The sequence below is a fragment of the Neovison vison genome, chromosome 7 (genome assembly GCF_020171115.1).
Source record: "Neovison vison isolate M4711 chromosome 7, ASM_NN_V1, whole genome shotgun sequence".
NCBI classification, from domain to species: Eukaryota; Metazoa; Chordata; class Mammalia; order Carnivora; family Mustelidae; genus Neogale; species Neogale vison.
Window position 1 is genome coordinate 205,304,087 of NC_058097.1, and position 23,593 is coordinate 205,327,679.

Genomic DNA, 23,593 nt, shown 5'->3' on the forward strand with positions numbered 1-23,593 from the left:
AGCCGGGGCCCTGAGCCCACTCGGCACGATGACCTCGTGCATCCACAGGGACACCCGTCCTGCCGTCTGGGCGCCTCACGGACCAGGAGGGGGGCCCAGGCGGGAGGCGTGAAGCGAGGACGTCCCGGCGCTCTGCATAGGGATGTCCCGGGACCCGCTGCCCTGAGCTGCCTGTGCGGCGCCCCTGGCCTTGGTCAACGAGAAGGCGCATCTTCCAAGCCTCCCTGCCCTCATGGAGACGCATTCCCAGTCATCCTCGGCCATGAAAGTCGTCCTTTCCCCGTCGGCCCAGACTCGCTCGTTCCCACACTCTGCCAGGAGCGGCTTCGCCGTGGCCCTTATCCGCGGACTCGCCGGGAAATCCACACGTCCAGCAGGTGACGCTGTAGCCACCCACGCCCGGCCCCGCCCGGCAGCCTCCCCCGCGGCCGAGCAAGGTGCCCTCCTTCTGCAGCACGCCCTCAGAGCTCCCGCGGCCGTCATCGCGGCCAGCACACAGGCCAGTTCGCAGCAGAGCTTTTGATCACCTGTAAGCAACAGCCCAGTTTCACGCTCCATAAATCCCCAGGGGAAGAACTGAAAATTGCCCTTTTCTTCCCTCCCATTTTCAGTCGAAACGAAGACAACTTTCTCAGCTCCCCTGTTCGTCCTGGAAGGTCCCCCGCAAGAGCCCGGCTACCTAGAAATTCTCCCTAAGTGGCTAAAGGAATGAAGGATTCTCAGATGACACCTACCCCAGGATACCCTCCTGGATTGCCCCTAGCCAACAGGTCCCTTCCCTCTCCAAAACTGTGGCTGGACGGGGGCCCAAAGGGAAGCTCAAGAAGATAAGCTGATGCAAAACGGCTCTCGGGCCCCAGGCCCTCTGGCCTCTCCCGGGTCCGTCTTCCCTGGCTGGCCTCACTGTCCCGGGGGAGAACAGGGCCCACAGGGTCCCCTGGGTGCCCCGCGCACGCGCTGAGCTAGAGTCGTGGCTCCATCCCCCGGAGCCTGTCGGCGGCGCTGGCTGCACGGACACCTGTCTTCAGTTGATGGAAAGCGGGAAGAGTTCACTGTCCTTCACAAACGCAGCCTGCTTGGAAAACCACCGTCCTCGGAAATGGGAGGTGCATGAAGGGGGACCCCGTCCAAGCCTCAGCTCATGTTTGTGAGAAGCCCAAGGCTCCAGGCCGGGCTGGGGATGGCCGGAGAGCATGGGGCATGGCTTCTGCCACCGACAGCCCCCCCGTCCCGCTACAGCCACGTGCAGAGGGACATCCGCCATCGGTTGGGGCAGGAGCACACATTCCTTGCGGTCGGAAGGTACGACACTGTCTGTGTAAGAGGCACATGAGTACGGCCTCCAGGTCCGAGCACCGGCCATGCTCCAGACTGCAGGGAACCCCCAGTCCTCCTCTGAGGCCTTTGTCGTTCTGATAACTGTTCGTCCCCCAGAAGGGAGCCTCTTACCCACTGAGCTTTCACGCTGGCCCCTTCTCCAGCCACAGGCACCGCCGATCTGCTTCGTCTCTGTGGGGGCCCTATTCTACACGTTCTCCGTGCACCGGGTCACACAGCATGCACCCCTCGTGTCTGGCTTCTTGCCCCGAGCCGAGCGCCCTCGGGGTTCCACGAGGACAGGGGTTCCTGTCCCTTCTGCGGACAGGCACTGGGGTCGTCTCCTGCTTTGGTCTGTTGTGAACAGTGCATCCCCATAGTCCAAGTTTTGGATGTCCGTTTCTGGTTCTTTGGAGCCTGTCCCCTGGGAGTGGGATCGCCGGCTCACTCTGCCTCACCGAGGGCCCCGCAAGCTGATTCCGTGGCCTAGAGCAAAGCTATCCACACCGCGTGGGGCAGGACTCGAGTGGATGAAGCAGCCCTCGAGGCCCCTTGCCCCTCTGCCTCAGAGCCCCCAGATCCCTCTTTCCTTTGGAAAAGGGAAGACACCTGCCTTCACAGGTGGACCAGATGTCCCTGCATGGCTTTCTGGTGGGATCCAGGCTTTCCGAGCCTGTCTGGGCAGGAGGGCTGAGAAGGGCCCTCTCCCGCGTGGACAGTACAAGCGCACTCACACCAACGGGCCCCGTTACCCCAGACGGGCCTCCCCCCCTCACAGCCGAGCCCCCCGACCCGGCCAGCAAGGCCGGTGCTGCCTCTGGCAGAGACTAACCCGCATCTGCGTGCACTTCCCTTCATTACCTTGTTATTCAAAACCATGCAGCACCCTCCCAGAGAATTCCTGGGGACTGCGCCGTGAGGGTTGTTTATAGCCATCTGAGATTTGGGGTAATAGGCCACTTTGGGCTGAGAGGTTTGTAACTTGAGGTCGGGTTTTATCTTCTGTTAGTAGATGCCTCGCGGTGGGCTCGACCTTCGTGGTGAGTGGGCGTCTGTGAGCCAGGGCCTGGGGCCAGGTGCGTGGTGTAGGGAGCCGAGGCCCACAGAGCGCGACCAGGAGGACGCCCCATCCTGACTCGTGGAGATGCGGCCGAGAGGGAGGGACGGGGCAGCCCGCAGGGGCTCGCCACCGCCAGACATGGGCCGGGTGCCCATCACGAGGGGCCCTACGTTACCCCCTTGCGCAGATGAGGAAACGGGGCTCTGAGAGAGGCTGGGTGGCTGGTCTGACCTTCCGGGGCAAAGAATGCGGAACTGTGATGGAACCCAGGCCCAGGGCCCCCTCCCCAGGAGCTCAGCTTTCCCAGAGACCCCTACTGTCCAGCTGGGGAGCGTTCCATGTAGCCCCACCAGTGGCTGGAAAACTGGCCCCTTTCCCGAAGAGAAGCAAGAGAAGGACCTTCCCGTGGAAGCAGTTTCCAGCACGGGCAAGCAAGGAGACACACTGTTTCTGCCGACACCGTGGGGGGAGGTGGTCAGGAGACCGTCCCCGCCTTTCCTGTGGGACCCGGAGCTGGTCACTCCGGCTCTCTGGGTCAGAGTCAACTAGAAAGCAGGCAGCTGCCCCCTGCCCCCCACCCCACAAGGACGGAACTAGAAACCCACTCTTCTGTCTAAGAGGGGTTGGGGGTGGAAGGCTTTAAAGTGTTGTCCAGCACAAAGAACGCTCCGTGACCTCTCCTGGCCACCGAGCACAGCCGGGGCCTGTCTCCCTTCATCCTGACCCTCGCTCGCCAAGACCACACAGCAGCGTGCATCGGGGCAGGCTGGCCCGGAACCAGACAATGCTGCTGCTTCAGAGCAGGGCAGACTGGCCAGCACCTGGCTGCAGGGGGTTGAGCACACCCCTGGGGGCCCATGGGGCAGGGGTCCGGGCTGCCGTGTTCCCCTTGGACAGGCCAAGAGTGTGCAAGGACACCAGCCCTACCTCCAGGCCAATCTACGGGGTCCTCTGGTGGCCGCAGGCTTCTTCTGAGACGTCCTTGGACTAGTGGGTACAGGAAGCCAGCACCGCCAGCAGGTGCCAGAACCAGGGTGTGCCGGGGGGGCCGGGCCCCAGAGGAGCACCCCCAGGAGTCGGGCCCTCGGGTCCTGGGCATCTTGGACCTTCCAGGGAGGCCCAGCACTGACTTTAGCATGGAAACAAATTCATTCAATAAAACCTCTTTAGGGCCCAGAGTCGTCAACACCCGGAGGCGGGACTTGCTCCTTTCCTGGTTCCAAGCAGACGCATGTCCCCAGTGGTGCTGGGATACGAGACGGTACTTCCTGGCAGCTGGCCTTCCTCGGAGACACCTCGGATCCTCGTGTGGGTCAGAGGTTCTCACGGACTCCGGCCGGAGCAGGAGCTCGTGCCGCTGTGGCCCCGGCCCGACCTGGACGCCTCACCTGGTACGAGGCGCAGCGAGCCAGAGGCAGAGCTCCCCCCTTTCCAGGGCCCAGTCCAGGGACGAGAATATTCCAGGAACAAAGCCACTGCGAGATGCTACCCAGCCCTCCTCCCTTCCAGCATCTTCCTGCTGCTGCCTGACCCAGGAATGGGGACAGGACTAGGGCGGGGGGAGCAGGGGGAGGCAGCCACTCTGGGTGCTGGGAACAGAGGAGGTCTGCTCCTCCTGGCTCTGCCCCGGGCACCCCCCAGCCCTGGGCTGGGTCCTGGGGGCCATGGCAATGGCCAGGACTCAGGCCTGACCCCCAAGGGCATGGGAGTCCTGGAGGAGGGTCCCGCGTGGCCAGGGGTCAGGATGGTGCGATGTGGCCTGGACTGCATGCGGGCGTCTGTGGGCAGGTGGCTGCGGGAATGGAGTAGCCTGGGCTCTAGAGCCTGGGACTCCAGATGTGGCCCAGGCCCTGCAGCCTCGGCGCGGCCCAGGTACCCGTTAGAGGTGCAGGAGCAGCTCCGCCTCCTGAGCAGACCCCGGTTCTAACAGGATCCCGAGAGGCCGCTTGCCCTGGAAGGCAGTGAATGCAAGCTGGGATTTGTAGCCAGTGGGTAAGAGTGTCGTGCGTGGGAACGGCGGGGGAAGGATGTTCAGGGGAGTTAGGACAGCACCTGCAAAGGCACTGTGGCAGCACGTCACTGGTCTTCTGAGGCTGTGCTGCGAGCCCCCCCGTCCCGCGCTGAGTGAGGAGGGGGAGGCGGTTTCCAGGTCAGGACGGGCCGACTTTGCGCTGGATGTCTGATGGTGGGGGGTGGCTCGGACAGTCTTCCAGGCTCCCCAGACCAGCCAGGCCTCTGGCGGGTTTTTCCCGGACTTCCTAAATGAGGATATTTCACAAGCGTCCTTTCTGCCAGGGCGGGAGAAAACAGTAGACCATTTCCTGCTCAGGGCTCTGTGCTTCCTGCGGAGGAAGGGGCTGGGCTGAAGTCACCACAGCAGGTGCCTCGTGTCCCTAGAATGCGGTTCCAGACAGGAGCACCGCCGCCAGTCCCACCGGCTGGCCACCCCGGAGACCGCGGGCCAGAGCCAGCCTGCCTGCCGTCCCGGGGCTGCCTGCCATCCGGTTTCACTGGGCTCCCTCTGCTCCGGCTCCGGGAGGAGAAACGGCACAAAACGGGTTAGAAGTCTGCGTCTGAATGTCATCTTTGCGCCCCGAATCCGGGGACCATGTACTCGTTCCGTATTCTGCGCCTCCATCTGCCTCCGTAGAAGAAAGCATGCTACGGAAGGGTTCTCGATATGTCTGTGTTTTCGCCGAGTGGTAATTGGAGTGGAAATTGCTAAAAATAAGGTCACTGGCGGCTGCCGGCCATGAAGATCTCCGCTTCCCACTCCGCCCAGCCCCGGGCGTGCTCGCTGATCACTAGCGGACAGGCTGGCAGCATTAGGAAAACTCAGGTGTCCAGTGTCTGACCTGGAAATGAGAGGCCTTGGGGTGGGGGGGGCTACCCTGAGCAGGCATGTGTTAAGACTACGTCCGAGCCTGGTGCACGGACTCACCCCCTGGGCTGCCCCGCCCCACAGCACGCGGTCGTGGGACCCAGCCTCTGGGCGCGAGAGCCTCTCCCTGAGGAATGGCTCTTACTTGGAGAGCTGGGGCGTCGAGGAGGGCATATTCACGGACGAAGATGTGGCTGCTTGGGAGGGGCCTGCAGCGCGGGAATACAGGGGGCTCCAGCACGCCGTCCGTGGGGACCCGCCGTGGCCTCCCACCTGGCCCGTCCGCACTCCAGCCCAAAGCTCGGAGCCCAAACCGCTGAGCCGCCCCGTCGGTCTCGTGCCTCCCACACACGTGTGCGCACAGACACACACGTGCCTCCCTCGGCCCGCCACCGCCCAGGCAGGGTCTCTGCCGGCCAGAGCCGGACCGCCTGGCTCTGAGCCCCCCTCAACCGCTGCCGACACATCCCTCGGCCCCTCTGCCTCGGTGTGTCGTCTGTGAAGCGGGGACGGTGACCTGGCCGGCGGCTGCTGCGAGAGCTCGGGGGTCTGTCGACAGAGGCACGTGGGTGTTAAGATACTCTGCGTCTCTGTGGACACGCGCACGTGCGATAGTCCCCGTGTCCCCCGCGCTGCAGGAGAAGCTGTTACTGCGTCCGGCACCACGTCATCATCCCACACCGTGCCTGGCCTCTAGCCGTCCCCTCTGTCTCGAGCTGAATGTCTGTGTCCACAAAGCAGGTGTGAGCTCGGTGCCCACCCAGCCCGGAATGCCAGCGACCCCTCTCCCAGGCCGCTCCGGGGCCAAGGCCCTCCGGGGCAACCTGTCCAAACCATTCAGAGGGCACAATCCCCTGGCTGCATGTCAGGGATCCCCAGTCTCTCTGTGCAGACAGGACAGAGGTGGGGGAAGACCCCAGGAGCCGAGGGGGCCACTGAGGGGGGCTGGGGGGCTGACAGCAGCCCGTGGACCCTGCTCACCAGGCCGCGCCAGGCCGCCCGCTCCCCGTCCTGCTCCCCGTCCCGCAGCACCATCCCTCACCCTGCGCGTCTCTCAGCCCCGACCCTTCTTTGGAGGCGCCTGCTGCCGGGGTCGGGCCGGACAGCCGTGTCGTGAGTGTTCAGAGCACCCCCCCTTCCCTAGGTCAGCCAAGGCCACAGGCACATGGTCGCTGGCATCCCTGCGGTCCGGCCACGTTCCCTCCCCACCGACGAGAGTGGGACGGGGCTCCACAGCATTCACAGCAGCGGGGCAGAGTGAGGAGCTGGGGCAGACGCGGGCAGAGGGCGGGAGGTGTGTCCGGCTGGGCTGGCAGCTGGGGCAGGCTCCCTGCTGGTCACCTTCTCCCCCTCCCATACCCCCGCCGTGCCCCTTGATGCTCCTTGTGCGTTCCTACAGCGTTCACAGGTTCGATGTTTGCATAAGTAATTTACTGGGCTGATCTGCTTCTCTGACCTTCTCTATGGGGCACTGACCACCATCTGCTCAGCATTTCCATGGCCTCCACAGTCGGTGGGGAGGGGTGCTGCATGTCCCCGGGGACGGAGGAAGGCTCCCTGTGGGCACAGGGCTCCAAGCATGTGTCCTCACCTGCTAGGCAGGCTGCGAGGAAGGATGGAGGTGGGGGCAGGTGCACATTCCAGGGACCCACCGTCGGCCCTGTTTCCCTAGAACCTCTTGGATTTGTGAAACACAAGGCTTGGGGGTGCACGTGGAGGCAGGACAGCTCCAGTCCAGGCTGCATAGGACGCAGGAAGCTCCATGCCTGGGTCCCAGTTCTAGGACCTGTCTAGCTGTGTGACCTCAGACAACTTACTCAACCGCTCTGTGCCTTGGGGGTCATTCTCATTATCAGTGGTTCGTCTGCTCAAGAGCGATTCATGTCCCTACTAAGTGAAGGCTTCGGTGGACTCTGGGTTCACAGCAGTGACAAAACGTGTTGAGAAATATTTCTCAGGAAGTCAGCTCATCGTTAAAGGAGCAGAACACCAACACAGAAGGAAAAGAGTGAGTTGTGAGGAGGGCAGGAAGCAGCAGACGGGGCATGGAGACAGTAATGGGGGGCCCTGGGACAATTGGGTAGGTGAGCCTGGGGGGGCTTCCTGGAGGAGGTGACACTTCCTCCCTAACCTGGGTAAGGTCTGAGAAGGCAGGAGCACCAGGAGAGAAGGTACAGACGAGGTGGGGGTCTGGCCGCTGCGCTTTGGGCTGGTCCTTGGTCCTCAGAGACCAGGCAGCTGCCCCGGGGAGAGGGGACTGGGGAAGGCGGTGGGTCCGGAGGCCACCGCAGCCATGGATGGGTCTGGATCTGGGGGTCTGGATGTGTGAAAGGGCAGCCGGGGTGGAGGCGGCGTGTCTGGTGGGGCGGGGCTCAGCAGCGACCCCTGCCTGCTCCTACCTTGTGTCCCAAGGTCCCATGTCCAGAGGCACTGGGGAGGCGCAGGCTGGGGCCAGGGGACACACCAGGGAGAGGAGGGCCCTTGCCTGTGAGTCATTCCCCGACACCTTCCTCGTGGCTTCGCTCCTGTGTCCACAGCGGCCAGCAGAGCCTCCCGAGGTGCCTTGCTCCGGGCTGCCCGGCGTTCCTCCGAGGGCTCCTCTCCGAGAGCGGGTAACCTGCCTGCGTGCGTTTCCAGCTGCAGCCGACTCCGCGGTGGGCGAGGCCGGTCCTTCAGCCCTTCCCCAGCGCCGGGGCCGGGGCCGGCGCGCTTCAGAACAGCTGACGCCGGGCGCGTGTTCGTCTCGCTCTAGGGAGTGACGTTTCTAAAATGCAAGAGGCTCTGTGTGTGCAGTCCCGGCCACGCGGGTCCCGTGGAGCCCAGCCTGTTGCGTCTTCCCACGGGGATGTCCCACCCCCGGGGGACAAACACAGACGATCTGTTCACACCAGGCTTCGCCACCTGCCGAACTACCAAAACAAACAAACAAACAAACAAAAACGGGTTCAGTTTTCAGAGCATTTTGATGTGGGAGTTTGGGGCGCGGCGCTGTGGCCGGCTGCCGCTGCCGGTGTCCAGTCCCCTGTGCACGGATGACTGGGGGCCTCCTGGGTGTTGTGGCCACAAGCTAGGGCAGCTCCGAGCGCTCCCGCGTGGGTCCACGGGAGCCCATGCGTCCAGCTGCCGTGATGCTTCGAGGGGTGACAGTCCGGGGTGCCACGTGGTCCGCCACGGACGCTGTGGTTTGCGTTGCCTGGTGACTCGTGGGCTGAGCGTCGTCGCAGACGTGGGGGGATCATTCTGAGCTCGTCCTCCTGGCCCGGCTCACTGTCACGTTTTGCTGGGTTTCCAGTGAGGTCGATTATCGATGTCTCAGGGGTTCGGGGCCGTCGTGGGTCCTCTTGACTGTGTCTCACTCACCTCTGCGCTCTGCTTGTGACAAGAAGTCCTTAATGTGACATATCTGAGTCTGTCGATCTCTCCTCTAGGGGACAAGTGTACCCTTTTGTACCTTATTTAAGAAATTATTGGGGCACCTGGATGACTCCGTTGGTTGAGCATCCAGTCAACTCAGGTCGTGACCATAGGGTCAGGGGATCGAGCCCCACATCAGGCTCTGTGGTCAGTGGGGAGTCTGCTGGAGGGTCTCTCTCCCTCTGCCCCTCGCCCTTCTGTGCACGTTCTTGCTCTCTCAAATAAATAAATCTTTTAAAAAAGAAAGAAAGAAATAGTTTTCTACCGAGAGTTCCTATTTTCCAACCTCGCTTTCTGAGACTTAATCATAAGTTCACCTTCCTCACGTGTTCGTCCTTAATCCAGGATTCATTTGTGTGTGTGTATGGTGTGAGGTCGGGATCCGGTCTCGTTCTGCCCACATGTGGAGAACCCGTTCTCCCAGCGTAGTTTGTGAGGTAAGAGGCACTTCTCCAAGACCTGCGGGGCTGGTGGCCCAGTCATGAGCCAGGCGTCCCCCCGGGTGCGGCCTGCTTCTGGGCTGTCTAGCGTGGTCTCCTTGTCATCTGAACGAGTCCCACCACCCCATCCCCCACAAGCCCCCCCAAGGTTGTTTCAGCTGTTCTCCGTTCTTTCCTGTTCTGTGTACATTTTTCATTCAGTTTACCAAGTCTCTCTCTCTCACACACACACACACACACACACACACACGTTGGGATTTTTATCAGAATTGCTTTGACCCAGAATAGACCCACCTGAAGCGATCTGACTTCTTCACCGCATCATCTTCCCACCCAAGAATGTGATCTATCTCTCCACTTATTTGGGTCATCTTCAATGTCTTTCAAACAGATTTTATAATTGTCTCCGTAAAGAGCTTCTGCAACGTTTTTAGATGCATTCCTAGGTGGTTGAATTTTCGTCGTTTTGGGGTATATTTTTCAACATTACATCTGCTGATCGTGGCTGGAAATGAAGCTGACTTCGGCATATCGATTTTTTTATCCCGCCAGCTTGTGAAATTCTCTTATTAATTCCCATCTCTTATCCGTTGGTTGCATCTCTTCTTTCTTTCTGCACTGGGTAGGACCCGCTAATAAAAGGTTCACTAGAAGCAACAAAGGCGAGAATACTTGTCTCGTTCCTGATCTTAAGAGAAATGCTTTTAGAATTTTGGTTGACTCTAGATCTTTTTGGCACGCAGTTTATCAAGTTAAAGCATTTCGTTCCCTTCCTAGTATGCTGAGAGATTTTGGTTTAATTGCAAATGAATATTGAATTTTATCGAGGGCTTTTGTACATCACTTAAAACTGTGTGGCTTTTCTCCTTTGCTAATTAATTACATCAACTGATTGTCTAGTAGATGAGCCTCGGGTTCCTAGGACAACCCCACGTGTCACGACGTAGGAACCTTATTAGTACTAAGGCTAACTCCCATTTGCTACTGTTCCAGTTAGGGGGTTTGCGTCCAAGGTCATGAGTAGGATTTGCTTCAAGTTCCCCATCTAATACTTTTCTTTTCTTTTTCTTTTTTTAAAGATTTTATTTCTTTGACAGAGAGAAACAGCGAGAGAGGGAACACAGCTGGGGGAGTGGGAGAGGGAGAAGCAGGCTTCCCTCCGGGCAGGGACCCCGATGCGGGGCTCGATCCTGGGAGCCTGGGATCATGACTTGAGCCGAAGGCAGACGCTGAATGACTGAGCCCCTGGGCGCCCCGGACGCTTTCCTCTCCTTGACCGGAGAACTGAGCTCACGCCAATCCCACAAAAGCTGGGAAGTGTTCCTCATTCCTTTCCTTTGGAAGACGTCATTCAGGTTAGAATTTTCTGTTCCTTCCGCGAGGGGTCAACCCCACTCAGAAAGCCATCACGGACCTCATGTTGGCCTCCTGCAAACGATTCGTACCTTCTGGTGCAGTTTCTCTCGTGGTAATGGGACCTCTTTGGGTTTTTACTTCTCCTCGAGTCGTTTGTGCTAACCCTGGATCCGTCCTAGGCCCCTTCCCCAGGCGTTTAGGGCCCTGCGGCTCGCGTTTCCGGACTCTCCCTATGTCTTCTCCTCCTTCACACACCCTACGCCCCGGCCGCACAGGACTGCACCAAGTTGTGCACGCGTCCCCTCACTCACCCTACATGGCCACACGGATCCTGATACACCCTAGACGTACCGTCACCCGCAGCTGGAAATGGGCTCTGCGGCCCTTCCCGGGGACCCCGTCCACAGCACAGCTCCACCGGCAGGGAATAGGAACCGGTTCCACACCTGTGTCCGGGACGCGGCCGGGGTCCTGGAGGGCCACCCCAGGGCGTCCAGAGGGGCATCCTCAAGCTGTGCAGATGGAAAGGGTGGGCTTCTGGGAGAGCTGCTGGATGGCGGGTACGAGGAGGGCCTCGCTCGGGAGGCAGCATCTCGGGGGGACTTTGCCAGGTCAAGGAAGTCACTAGTCCCACCTGTTACAAGCCGCCGCTCATGGGGCTTTTCCAGTGAGCTCCGGAAGCACCGCGTAGTCGAGAGACAACTGGTCCTCGGGCTCTTGCTCCCCGGGTCCGCTAAGAGTCTGCAACTCTCGTTTCTTGGGCTGGAGTCTTTGGAGTCCTGGGGATGTGGGGGGTGCCTGCGCCGTGGGGGAAGCAAGGTCAGATAGTATTAATGGGACGGGAGACGGGGCAGGGCCGGTGACCTCGTGCTCGGCATGTCCCACTCCTACTACCGTCCGCCTGCTCCTGGACATGGACCCTGGGTGCCTTCGTCATCAGCTTTCTCCAGTGGGCCTGTGGGGGTCCAGAGTTTCCCAAACCGATACAAAATACAAGTACAACGGATCTCAGTCATGGGGGGGAAGACCTCGTATCCACACGCGGCCACAGACAGAAGAGAAGTCAAAACGTTCGCTGCGTGTCATGGCTGAAAAGCCACGTCCCTAAAACTTAACGTGCACCCAGAACCTGTGAACGGGACCTTATTTGGAACAAGTGTCTGCCGTTACGTCGAGGTCTCAGGATGAGACCATCCTGGCTTCCCCGGGATCGGTCCTCATTCGGTCATCAGTGTCCTTGTAAGAGACCCAAGACAGACGTGCAGACACAGAGGGGCAAGTTGTGTGGCCACGGTGGCTGGAGGGGGTGCCTGGAACCCCCGGAACGGGAAGAGGCAGGAAGGGCCCTCCCCCAGTGCCTTCAGGGAGTGCACAGCCCTGCAGACAGCTGGACTTTGGACTTCCTGCTGTAAGCCACCCGACTAGGGTGATTTGCTGTGGCTGCCCCGGGACCCTGAAGTGCAGGGACGGTCTCTGGTGCCGGGATTCTGTGACTTGGGTTCCTGTCCACAAGGGCACGCTTTCCCATTTTACGGGTGGGGAGGCTGAGGCTCAGAGCACTTTCAGGTGAGCCGAGTCGTGGCAAGGCTGTGGCAGGTCGAGGACTTGAACCCGAGGCAGGCTGACCGTGGCGGTGACTGTGGCACCCAGACTGCTCTCTGCAGGGCGACGGTGACTTCTCATCCCCTCGTCCTTGTCAGACCTCTGATCACTCGCGTGTGAGTCGCGCCCTCGGTCTGCGGCAGGCTCAGCAAACAGCAGAGGGTAGCGGTCAGGTGTTGGTCGTGGGCGGACACAGCCGGACAGGGGCACAGTCAGCTCACTCTGCCCACCTCGGAGGGAGCAAATATGCCCAGTCCACTGCCCCGGGTGAGCCCGTGCCTATGGAGGCCTCACATCTGTTCCCCCATCTGCTCTCAACCCCCTGCCCTCCACCTTGGGCCTTTGTCCATGTGGCACTTTCAACCTGACACCCGGCCCTGGGTATCTCCGACCTGCTTCCTATAGCCTTCAGGTCACAGCACGCATGCCTCCTCCAAGAAGCCTCCCTGATTCCCTGAGCTCCTGTAAGGCCCCAGCTCCGGACTCCCCAGTCCCCATGCGTGCCCCATCAGAGCACCCACCACCCGGGGGAAGCAAACCTTAGGGTGTGGGCCGGGGGCCACGTCTCTCCGGTTCACAGCCCATCCCCCGCCCCGCGAGCCGCGGGTGTTCAACAAACTCTGGGTAAGGGAGCGGCGGAGAAGCAGCAGGCGGCCAGCCCTCGGGCACCCCGGCCCCCACTGTCTGTCCCAGGCAGCACCTGCTGGGCCCCCCCGGACCCACATTCAGATTCTGCTCCCGGCAATTTCGTTTCCATGAAGTCCCATCGTCATCTGGGCAGAGCAGGGCCCAGGGTCCTGGACAGGACGAGGCCAGGTCCCTGGATCACGGCGTCGCTCCTGCCCCCGATCCCTAGAGCCCCGCAGGCCACCTGGCCCCAGCCGGTCCCTCAAAAGCACCACATGGTCCCCCTCCGTGGTCCGTGGTTTCTTCCGGAACCACCACCCAGACACGCCCCTTCCCGCTGATACCCAGACACGGGGTGGGCCGGGGGAGCTGCGATGAGTGACTGGACGCGTGTGACAGCAAGGGGTCCGGACACAGCCGGGCACCCGCCGGGCCCTCCGCACGTTTGTGCGAGCACGAACTACACGCCGGGCGCTTCTCAGAGCTAGCGGGAGCTCACGGAGCAGGTGGACCTGGGGGAGCCGGACCTAAGGAGCGCAGACCGGGCAGCCAAAAACAACACATTTATGCTCTCGCGCCTCTGGAGGCCAGAATTCCAAACTCCAGGTGTCAGGGGAGGGTCCGTCCTGCCATTTCCAGGTTCTGGTGACCCCGCGCCCCCCTGGGCTGTGGCTGAGCCCCTCCAGCCTCCACTCCCATGGCTGCCCCCCCTTATGGGGACACCAGTCATGGGAGTGGGGCCCCCCAGATGGCGCGGTGACCCCATCTTAACTGTCACTTCTGCAGAGACCTCCTTGCAAAAAAAGGTTACATTCTGTGGTTCTGGGGGGCCCGACCCAACACAGCAAAGTTTTGTCCTGGATGGGCCCGTGGGCCCCATCTGTCCTGGGGAGTGCAGGCTGCGCCCAGGGCCAGGGTGGTTCTCCTGCACCTTCTCAGAGGGGTCGTCCGGGGCAGCCGGGTCTGCAGGGCGAGTGGCCCCGGGGGGAGAGCGCCCCGTGCCAGGTGAGCGACGGCCCCCGGGGCCCCAGCTTGGAGAGAAAAGCTCGCCTTTAAAACAAGCTCAGTCACATTATAAATAAATTTATTAAATTACATGTTGCTGCAGATGGTGCTGTGTATTTTTAACAAACACGGGCAGGCTGAGCTGGCGGCAAGGGAGCGCGGGGAGGGGGAGCTGGCAGCAGGGAGGGCTTCGGGGTGGCGGGCCGCGGGCACCCACCCTGCCCCCAGGGCCTGGGGAAGGGGGCTTGGCTGGCGGTGTGGCCCGTGGGGGCCGTGGGAGGGCGGAGGGAAGGGCCATGGGGCCACCGGCCCCTTCCCCAGCCCCCAGGGGGGTAGGAAGGGAGACATGAGTGTCTCCACGTGTGCGCCCCCCAGGGGTGGGTTCCAAAATGACAACCCACCCCCCCCCCCCCGCAGGCCTGAAACCCTCCTGATCCATCATGTGTTCTATTGACTTTGTAAAATTCTAGTGAGGCGAAAAGTGACCGTTTTAAGAGGGACAATGCAGTGGTGTTTCATGTGTCTGGGGTCTAGTTCTAGAACATTCTCACTACCGCCTCTGCTTGGTTCTAGAACATTCCCACCACGGCCTCTGTCTGATTCTAGAATATTCCTGCTGCTGCCTCTGGTTCTAGAATGTTCCCGCCACGACCTCTGTCTAGTTCTAGAACATTCTTGCCGCTGCCTCTGTCTGATTCTAGAACATTCCCGCCATGGCCTCTATCTGGCTCTAGAATGTTCCTGCCACCCCCTCTGTCTGGTTCTGGAATGTTCTCGCCGCCACCTCTGGTTCTAGAACATTCTTGCCTCCCCTCAAGGAACCCTGTGCCGGTCAGCAGTGGCTCCTATTCCCTGCTCCCCCCGCCTGGTGACCACCTGTCTGCTCTCTGTCCCCATGGAGTCACCTCCCCTGGACACGTGATGTAGACGGGGTCACATGACATATGCTCTGTTCAGTCCAGCTTCCTTCACTGGGCCAGCAGGCCAGGGCCAGCCTCGCCGTGGCCGGGGTCCCTGCCTTGCTCCTGTTCATGGCCGAGCAATGGTCTACGTGCGGATGGAGTCCACGTGCATCCACATGTCCGTCGCCGGGCATCGGATAGGCTTCACACTCACTCTGTAAAAGGACTGATTTCCCGTGGCCCTAAGGGCTTCCTCCCGTCTTGGTGGAAAGGGAGGCAGGACCAGGACTGTGAGGACAAGTGGACTTGGGTGGGGCAGCGCCCCATGGCCCTCCCTGGTCTTGACCTGCTGACGGCTGGGGCTAGGTGTGGCAGCATCGTGGGGGGCCTGGGGATGTGGCCAGGGAAGGCCAGGGCGTGGCCTCTGCCCTCCCCTCCTGTGAGCTCTGGGGGGCGTCCCCCGTGCCTGACCTCTCCTTGCCCGGCAGCCCTGGGCCAGGTGACCGTAGTCGCTCGCCGCCCAGCACGTGGGTCCACGCCAGCCTCACACGAGCTGTGTGAGCTGCTTGTCACCCTGTCAGAGGGGCTGTGGCGTGTCCGTGGATCGGTGAACGAGCGACAGGAACGGGAATCACGACAGCCCCTCAGCATCAGTCTCAGACTCCAGTCCCGCGTGACTGCAGGGGGGCTGTGACTGCAGAGTCCGTCCTAGGGTCCTGGGGCACGTGGGTCTTTGGCGACTTCCCTCCGAGGAAGTCCTATGGGGCAGGCAGAGGGGACGCCCCCCACTACGCCCCCCGGGAAACAGGCTCGGGTCATCAAAACCACACCCCCTGCCTTCCAGGACCCTTTTGGGCAAAGACCTCGTCAGCTTCCTGAGAGCCTGAGAGATTCGAACGCCCCTATCAAGGGTCCAAAGTAAGGAGAGGTCACGGGACCATTTGCGTCAGTAAGCATTTAATTACCAAACACCAGTTTCACCCACTGCTCAACCGAGCGTTCACTTTAAAGCCATTGACAGGTTGGGTCAGGGCGCCTGGGGGGCACCGTCGGTCAAGCATCCGTCTCTTGATTTCGGCTCGGGTCGTGATCTCGGGGTCCTGGGATCGAGCCCCGCCGTCCGGGAGTCTGCTCGGGAGTCTCTCCCCCTCGCCTTCTGCCCCTCTGCCCGCTCTGGGTTGTTCTCGCCCTAAAATAAATAAATAAATAAAATCTTTAAAAACACACAAACCGTTCAGAGGTTAGGTTTCCCCACTTGGCTGCATGCCGAGCCCCGGGAAGGTAGAGTCCATCCCCGGAAAGGGGCCACACCGGCCAGCATTGCGGAGGCAGGAGTGTACGAGGTCTCCTGGATCCTGCCGCCGACAAGTACATCTTCTGGGACATGCGCGCCGTGTGGAAGAGGCACGGGGAGGGCCTTCAGGGGTCAGCACAGGTGGCCTCAGGGCCCCCTGCCGAGCTAGGGGACATCACACGGCCTGTGACGGGGGCGAGAGCCCCCAGCCCCACGCACGTCCGCCGCCCAGGAACGCCCCGGCTTCTGGCCTGAGTCCCTCTCCCCTGCGGCCGTGAGGGTTTACCGAGCACCTGCTGTCGGCAGGCCCGGGGCGGGGCAGCGGCCGGCAGCCTCGCGCGTCAGCACACACAAGGCAAAAGACACCGGTGCTTCCCGGGGGGGCGCGGGGACCCCAGAAGGTCCTCATGGCAGACCAGCACGGCCACAAGACCGAGCGGTCGCGTGCGTGACACCTGCCGGGCGGGGGCATCGCACACGTCAGCCGTGGGGCGCTCGGGCTGGGGGTCGTGGAGGGAGCTGCGGGGCCGGAGCAACAGCGTGAGGAGCTCGGCCGGCAGCCTCGGCCGGACAGGAGAGACCCGCGCGCTGCACAGCCTCGATCCCAGCCACCGCGGCGGACCAGCTGCGCCCACGGACCCGGTCACCCTCCGCCGAACCCGGGCCTCTGCTTCCGGCTCAGGCCTTGCCTCCGTTCTGAGGCGGGCAGAGCCCAAGGGCCCCACAGCCCAGCTCTTCCGAGGCAGCTGCAGAGCGGGTTATAGGGACAGCGGGGGAGGTTGGCCCTTGACTTCTTAACAGGTGTTGACTGGTGTCCCCGTGGCCGGGCCAGGGCCCAGAGCTGGGGTGCGGGCTGCAGCTCACTCCCAGCAGGGGGACAGAGACAAGCCGACGAGCGCAGGACAGTCTTTGGACCAGAGCGTGTGATGTGTCCCCAGATGAGCTCTGAGGTGTCCAGGAGCTGAGCTGTGTCCCCGAGACTCCAGTGTGGAGGCTGTCGCAGCGGGACGGACGGTGGACGTGGGCCTTTGGGAAGGAACCGAGGTCTGCGGAGGTCCTCAGGGTGGGGCCCCGTGGTGGGACCACAAGGGAAACTGAGGCAGCACGCCGGCCTTCAACAGATAACAGTTTGAGAATATCTGAGATTTCACAGATAATGGGGCCTTCCCACCCCCACCCCCCGTTTAAATTTACTGTCATCCTTTCTGGGGTTTTTTTGAACCGTTCTCGGGAGAGGGTCCACCCTCCGGAGAATGGACAGTCACGGGGAATCTGAGGGGATCTTCCTTCTCTTGGGAAGGACGCTCGGACGGAACCTTCCTCCGAGAAAATGAGGGCGGGGCTCTAAGATTCTCTTTGTTTCGGGGAAAGAAAAGCAGACGCATCTCCAGAATCAGGGACAGTGCTCGGGAGCGTGTCCCTCTGACTCGCCCGTGCCGGGCTGCCCTGGGGGCTCGGAACCCTTCATCCGTCCTGGCTTCCTCCTCTCCGTCTCCCGTCCCCGCCAAGCTCTAGACATCCTCCCTCCCTCCGTCTCTTTCTCTTTCCCTTTTCAAACGCCAGCGCAAGTCAGGGGCAGGCACACAACTTCCCAAGGACACGAAGCCGCAGAGGTGCCGGCTTGCCTTGGGATGCGGGGGCCACCAGCCCCTGGGCACCCCAGGAAACCGTGTTTTCCGGAGATGTTTCCCGCAAGTGCCTCTTTCCCTGGAAACTGGACTCCCTGCCATGTGCTTTTTGTAACCTGCTTTTTTTAAGCAGCACGTGGAGACCATTTTCCACGTCAGTAAGTGCTGTCGTCCGTGATCTGATGGCGCCCAGAATGCCCCGAACGGAGTTTGTCTCTCCCTGGCTCACCCTCACCCACGATTCCGCAGGGACCCTGCCGTGATGGCTCCTGCCCTGGGGCTCCCTCCTCACCCCACGGCTCTGGCTTGGCTGGGCCTGCCTACTTGGGGTTCTCGGGGGCCAGTGTACCTCCAGAGAGAGAGTGGAGAGGAGGGAGTGGGGACCCTGTCCGGTCACTTTCTTGGTGACTTGTGTGGCAGCGTGTTCCTGGGCAGAACGGCCTTTGGAAACCCTATCACGGCTCACCACGGAATACTGTGCAGCCGTTGGGAAAGATGCTGGAAATCCAGGTAGAAAGCCAGGGTGGGCCTAAGCGACAAGGGCAAGTGGCAGAAGGGGTCACGGACTCAAGCAGCCTCATTTCATTAGAAGGAACACCTACGTGTTTCTGAGATCACCCATCGGCCCGGAGATGCATACCGAAAAGTCTGGAATACCACTCAAACTGATGTTTGCAGTCGCCCCTGCAAAGGAGGGTGACATTGGCGAGGGAAAGGGGACTTCAACTTTTCTGCATCATTGATGGGTTCCACAGCAGTGCGTTCCGGGACGATGCTCTGTGAGCATCCCCCGCTCCGGAAGGCAAGGGAGCAGCCGCAGCAGGACCCCTCCCCATACTCGGTGCTGGCTGCCAGTGGGGGAAAAGGGTCCAGAGAAGTAAATTTCTTGCCCCTGGGTTTCTGGGGAGATGCATGTCCCCCTTGTTGCCTCCTCAGCCACACAGGTGCTGCCCCAGAATTATTGCCACCGAGATCCCCCTGGAGATCTGTGTGCTCACCCTGCCCAGCTCGGAGTGACCAGCTGAGCCCCAGGGCCACCCATGCCATCAGTTTCGGCTCCACCGTAAGAGAAGCAAAACCCCGAGATGAACACAGTGACCTCCAGGGTCCCCACACCTGCAGGGATCTCTCTGGAGATGCGAAGTTTGTAGGATCCTGGCTTTCACATATGCCCGGAGACTCACCCTGAGGACAAGCCATACCACCACCTCTTTGCTCTCTTGCCTTTGGGGTCCTGCCCCTTCCTGGGTGACTTAGGCATTAGCCAAGCCTTACAGTCATGTGTTCAAAGAAGCCTTCCCTGAGCCCCTCTTAACCAGAATAGCCCCCACTGCCTTACCCGCAGGGCAGGCCCCCGTGCAATCCTCCGGGAATCGTCACTGCACCAGGATGGGTCTAGCCATTGTTTCCACAGTCTGGGAGTTCTGTGGAGCCAGGGGCCAGTCTCTCTTGTTTCCTGCTGTCTCCCCAGGGGAGGCGCTCACTCGATAGTTCGGATCACCACCAGATGGACAGATGAGTGGACGGATGCATCCGTGGATAGAGAGAAGGATCGGGGGCTGCGTGGGTGGACAGATAGACAGATGGATGAATGGAGGAGGGAGGGAGGGATGAAAGATGCATGGACGGGTGGGTGGAGAGACCTGGATGGATGGACGGTTGGATGGATGGATGGATGGACGGATGGTTGGATGGATGATTGGATGGACGGATGGATGGACGGTTGGATGGATGGTTGGATGGATGGATGGATGGACGGTTGGATGGATGGTTGGATGGAGGGATGTATCCATGGATGGCAAGATGGAGGGGTTGATGAATGGGTAGGTAGTGGAAGGACGGAGAGACGGAGAGACGGAGAGATGGATGAGTGAAAGCAAGCCTGCACTTACTAGAAACAAACAAGGACAAATTCGAGCCCATTTGTTAAAAATGACAGTTGGAGTTGGGGATTATTGTCAGACAGTGAGCCTGAGAGTCAGAGCAGCTCTACAGACTGGCTGCTGTCCCTGTCCCTCCCTAATGCTGTCCCAGCTCCTCTCTGCTAATCGCTCTGTTATCGCTGGCTTCTGGAAGCAGCCAGCCTGTCTGGCTCTGCCAATGATCCCTGCCCCTTGGGCAGTGCCCCCTGCGTCAGATCTTGGCATTAGCCACTGACCGGCCAGTGGATGACCTGCCCCTGGAGCACTTGGCCACTTACGGGTCAGTTGGGCTGCCAGAGCACGAAGCATGCTGGGAGGGGGCTGGCCGTGGCCCAGGCAGTTCCAGTGTGGAGGGGCTGAGGGGAGGCACGGCTGTGCCTCCAATGCAGAATCCAGTACTAGCTCTTCCAGCCCCAGCTCAAGCCTCAGGCTCTGATGCTTCCCCTCAGGGTTCCGGCAGCAGGGCTCGGGGGCTCGTCCTCCGGCCCTCCAACCTCCATATCTCTGTGGACCCTCAGGCCGCCCGGAGTCCGGCTGGGGAGCCCTTCCTCCCGGAGCCTCCACAGCTCCCACACAGCCTTCCCGCAGGACCAGGCAGCATTCGGCCTCACCCCACATCCCCACCAGGTTTCACACTCACCACCAGCGCTGACTGGCGAGGGGGTCATTTCTCGGCACTCAGTGTCCCTTCATCAACATGGCAGCACCTTGAACCTCGTGGGACTGCCACCAAGGAGGGGAAGAGTGAGCTGTCCCGTGGGCGAGCTCCGGAAATGGTTCCTGGGATGTCTCCTGCTCATTCGACATGCACACCCGACTCACCCAGCCCATACCTACCCAGGCAGCTTAACTGGCCCTTAACTGGCAGCTTAAGAGGCCCAGCAAACACAGTGGCAGGTGTACCCAGAGCCCCCAAGGGACCCACATGGCATCCAGTGCCAGGCTGGGTGTCCACAGGGACCAGTGTCTTAACCGGGAGCTCGGAAAAGCAACTGCCCAGCCTCCAACCACCCTGTACCCCAGACCCAAGTGAGTTCCTCTATATGTTGTCTCTGTCTCATCCGCGGCTAACCTCCTGGGCACATCGGGATCCAAGACAAGGACAATGAGAAGCTGAGCGCGTCCCCTGTGCTGAGTGCTCTGAGCAGAGGCGGGGCTGACGTGTGTGGGATCTGGGGCAGTAATTCCAGCTTTCCCTGCCTTCGCCTGAGAGGTCGTTTTCAGACCTTCTCTGTACGGGAGGTTAACTAGAAAGAAGCCCAGAGAGGTCAAGCCCAGGGTCACACAGCTTGGAGATGGGTGAGTAGGCATGGAGGCAGGTTCCTTCCGTGGACCTGCCTTTACTACCCCACCTGCTGCCCTGAGCACCAGTTCCCAGCTTTACCCTCAGTTTGTGTAAAAAACACATTGAAGTTATGGTACCGGTTAGAGATGAGAAATGACCATAAAACTAATTCCCCAAGCGACCTTCATATAATACAGAATATGCTCTTTCTTAATTTAGTGGAGTAACCATCATATTTGTGGTTTTGTTTCAGTGACCACAAAAGCTTTTCTTCCCACACCCTCCAAAAAAAGAAAATTGATTTCCCCACCATGCCCCCACCGGGTCCCCGTGGATGACTCCTCTGTGGTGGCGGGGGGGCGGGGCATGAGCCTATTGATGCCTCATTTCGGCATCTCTTTCCTCTAGTCAAGCACGTCACATCCCCCACTGATCACCAAGAGGATCTCCCGCGGGACAGGGGCATGTTGATGGCAGAGAAGGGCTGGAGCTTTGAGGCGCCCCTGGATGCAGTGGGCTCCTATTCCACGGACGGCTCCAAGGTTCCCAGGAGCGCATAGGAAACCAGCAGGCTGCCCCCAGGCCATCCTGGCCACCAAGGGCCACCAAGGTGGCACCACAGGCCCCGCAGCCTCCCTCCCCACCAAGATAGTGGATGGAGACAGCCTGAAGGGTGGGGAAGTGCTCTTGGTCAAGCCCAGCTGGACGGCCACCAGGGAGCTGTCCTCGGTCCTGGCAGGACTCAGGAGTCCCTTGGCACCCATTCTGCTGACCCGGGGGCGCACCGGTGGCTCAACTTTATTTTGCATGTGGACAGTGGATGCAGTGGAGTGTTCCAGATGCCACAGGTTCTGTGAAAATTAGGGGGCATTGGAGATGAGGTGCTGGTAGCTGCGGGGGCCCGGCCCCCTGAGTGCAGGGCTGTGTGCCGCCTTGTGCCTTAAGCCATATTCAAGCACAAAGGGGAGCCTACTTATTCCCCCACTATTTTAACAACCAAGGGGACGGCTGGTCTGGGGAGACCCCGTCTATCAGCCCTCGGCCATATCCTCCACGCTGGCTCTCCTCGTGGCTTTAAAGTTCTGCTGTGACAGACAGCCACATGTGTCGTGGCTTAAAACAGCCCCTGTCTGTTACCTTGGAGTTCTGAGGCCACGAGTCCAGAATGGACTCGCTCAAGGGACCACAGTCAAGGCGTCGGTAGGGCTGCGTTCCTTCTGGAGGCTCCAGGGAGGGGTCATTCCTGCCCTTCACCTTCTAGAGGTACCTACACTTCCTGCCTTGTGGCCCCCACGCCCACATCCCCTGCCACGTCTCCCTCTCTGCCCCTGACCCTTCCCCTGTCTCCTCCAAAGCACTCTGCGGTCATAGTGAGCCCTGGATCGTCCAGGATCGCCGGCCATTCACTCTCCTGACTCAGTCACACCTGCCCTGTAAGGTCACACAATCTCGGGTCCCAGGGGTTAGCATCTGGGTGTCTTGGGGGCCTTGGTTGTTCTGACCTGCGGACGGCAGGATCGGGGGGTCCTTGTGGTCCTGGGATCCCGCGCAGGCCCTGGGGATGCTGTTGGGGCTGGAACGCTCCCAGCAGCCACGTCAGACCTCCATGAGGGATTCTGCCTCTCTGGGCTTCGGGTCTGAGGAAGCCTTTGTGTCGAATTGCTGGCCTCAGGACAGGTGACCTGTGGAGGGACCAGCAGCACAGCCCAGCCCAGTTCCCCAGTGACTGCTCCTCCATCTCCAGAAGCTGCCCACAGAAACTTAGGTGTCTGCCCTCCCCTTGGCTCTGGCTCCCACCCACCACTGGGCCTTTGCCCGTGCTTTTCCTCTGAACTGATGCGCCCTCTCCTCAGTAATGTGTGTCCCTCCCCCCATGCCCAGCATTATCACCAAGGACCTGTGGCCACGGTGGTCTGTCTCCTCCAGCTTGGGCATGAGGCTGGCACAGAGGGGCTCATGGAAAATGTGTGGGGTGCACAGAGATGTCCAAGTGTCCTGAGCCCCAGGACAGCATGGGGAGACTAGGGAGACCAGGATGTGCTTCAGACAACCCTTGGGGTCTCCTCTGCCTGGCATGGTCTGGGGCTCCCAGATGCAAGCCTTTTCCTCTAGGACACCAGGGGTGCCCCAGACCCTTCCCTCCACACAGAGCTATTGGCTCAGCAGCTGGTGTCCTATCACAGCCACCCAGCCCCGGTAAGGGCTGGCCCAGGCTGACCCAAGTGGAGATGGGTCAGGCAGCTGGGGTGACCGAAGGCCCTTGGGCTCCTCACGCACCGGGATGGGGTGGGCCGGAAGCGTGAGAGGATCGGAGTAAGAGGAAACTGGAGCCTCGTGTTCACACTCCCTTGTGTCCGAGGGCAGACATCGCCCGCCCCAGGCTGAGGCAAGGAAAGGGCGGAGTGTCATCAAGCTCATGGTGTCCCGGGCTCTAAACCATCACACAGGAGAAGCATCCTCATGTTTATCCCCGGGCTGGAACCCTCCCGCCGGCTCAGGGGATCGCTCCCTGTTCTGTAAACGAGCAGCTGGACGTCGGGGACCGCATCGCTTGCCTTGGAGCACAAGGCCGCCCCTTGGCTGCTGTGGGACAGTGCGTGGAGTGAAGGTCCCTCCCTGACCCATCCCGGGTCCCCGGCTGTGGCGGCCTCACGGTCCCTGCGGTCACCAGCCCTGTGGACGGTCTCCGCACTCTGTGTCAGAGCGTCTGGGCTGGGCGCTGACCCTGCCCGCTGCAGGGGGTGGGGGTCCCACTGGAGATGGCAGCGTCCTCAGGGGCGCGGGCCGTGTCCTTCCTGAAACCCCTCCCATGTGCTGTAAGGAAGGTCAAAGGCAGGACCGACTCCTGCTTCCTTCTGTG

General features: G+C 61.0%; 1 protein-coding gene across 5 annotated transcripts in view; it reads left to right on the plus strand.

Moving 5' to 3' along the window:
* Window positions 1–23,593, plus strand: part of SHANK2 (SH3 and multiple ankyrin repeat domains 2) — a 458,548-nt gene that overhangs the window by 353,506 nt on the left and 81,449 nt on the right. The window lies entirely within an intron of this gene.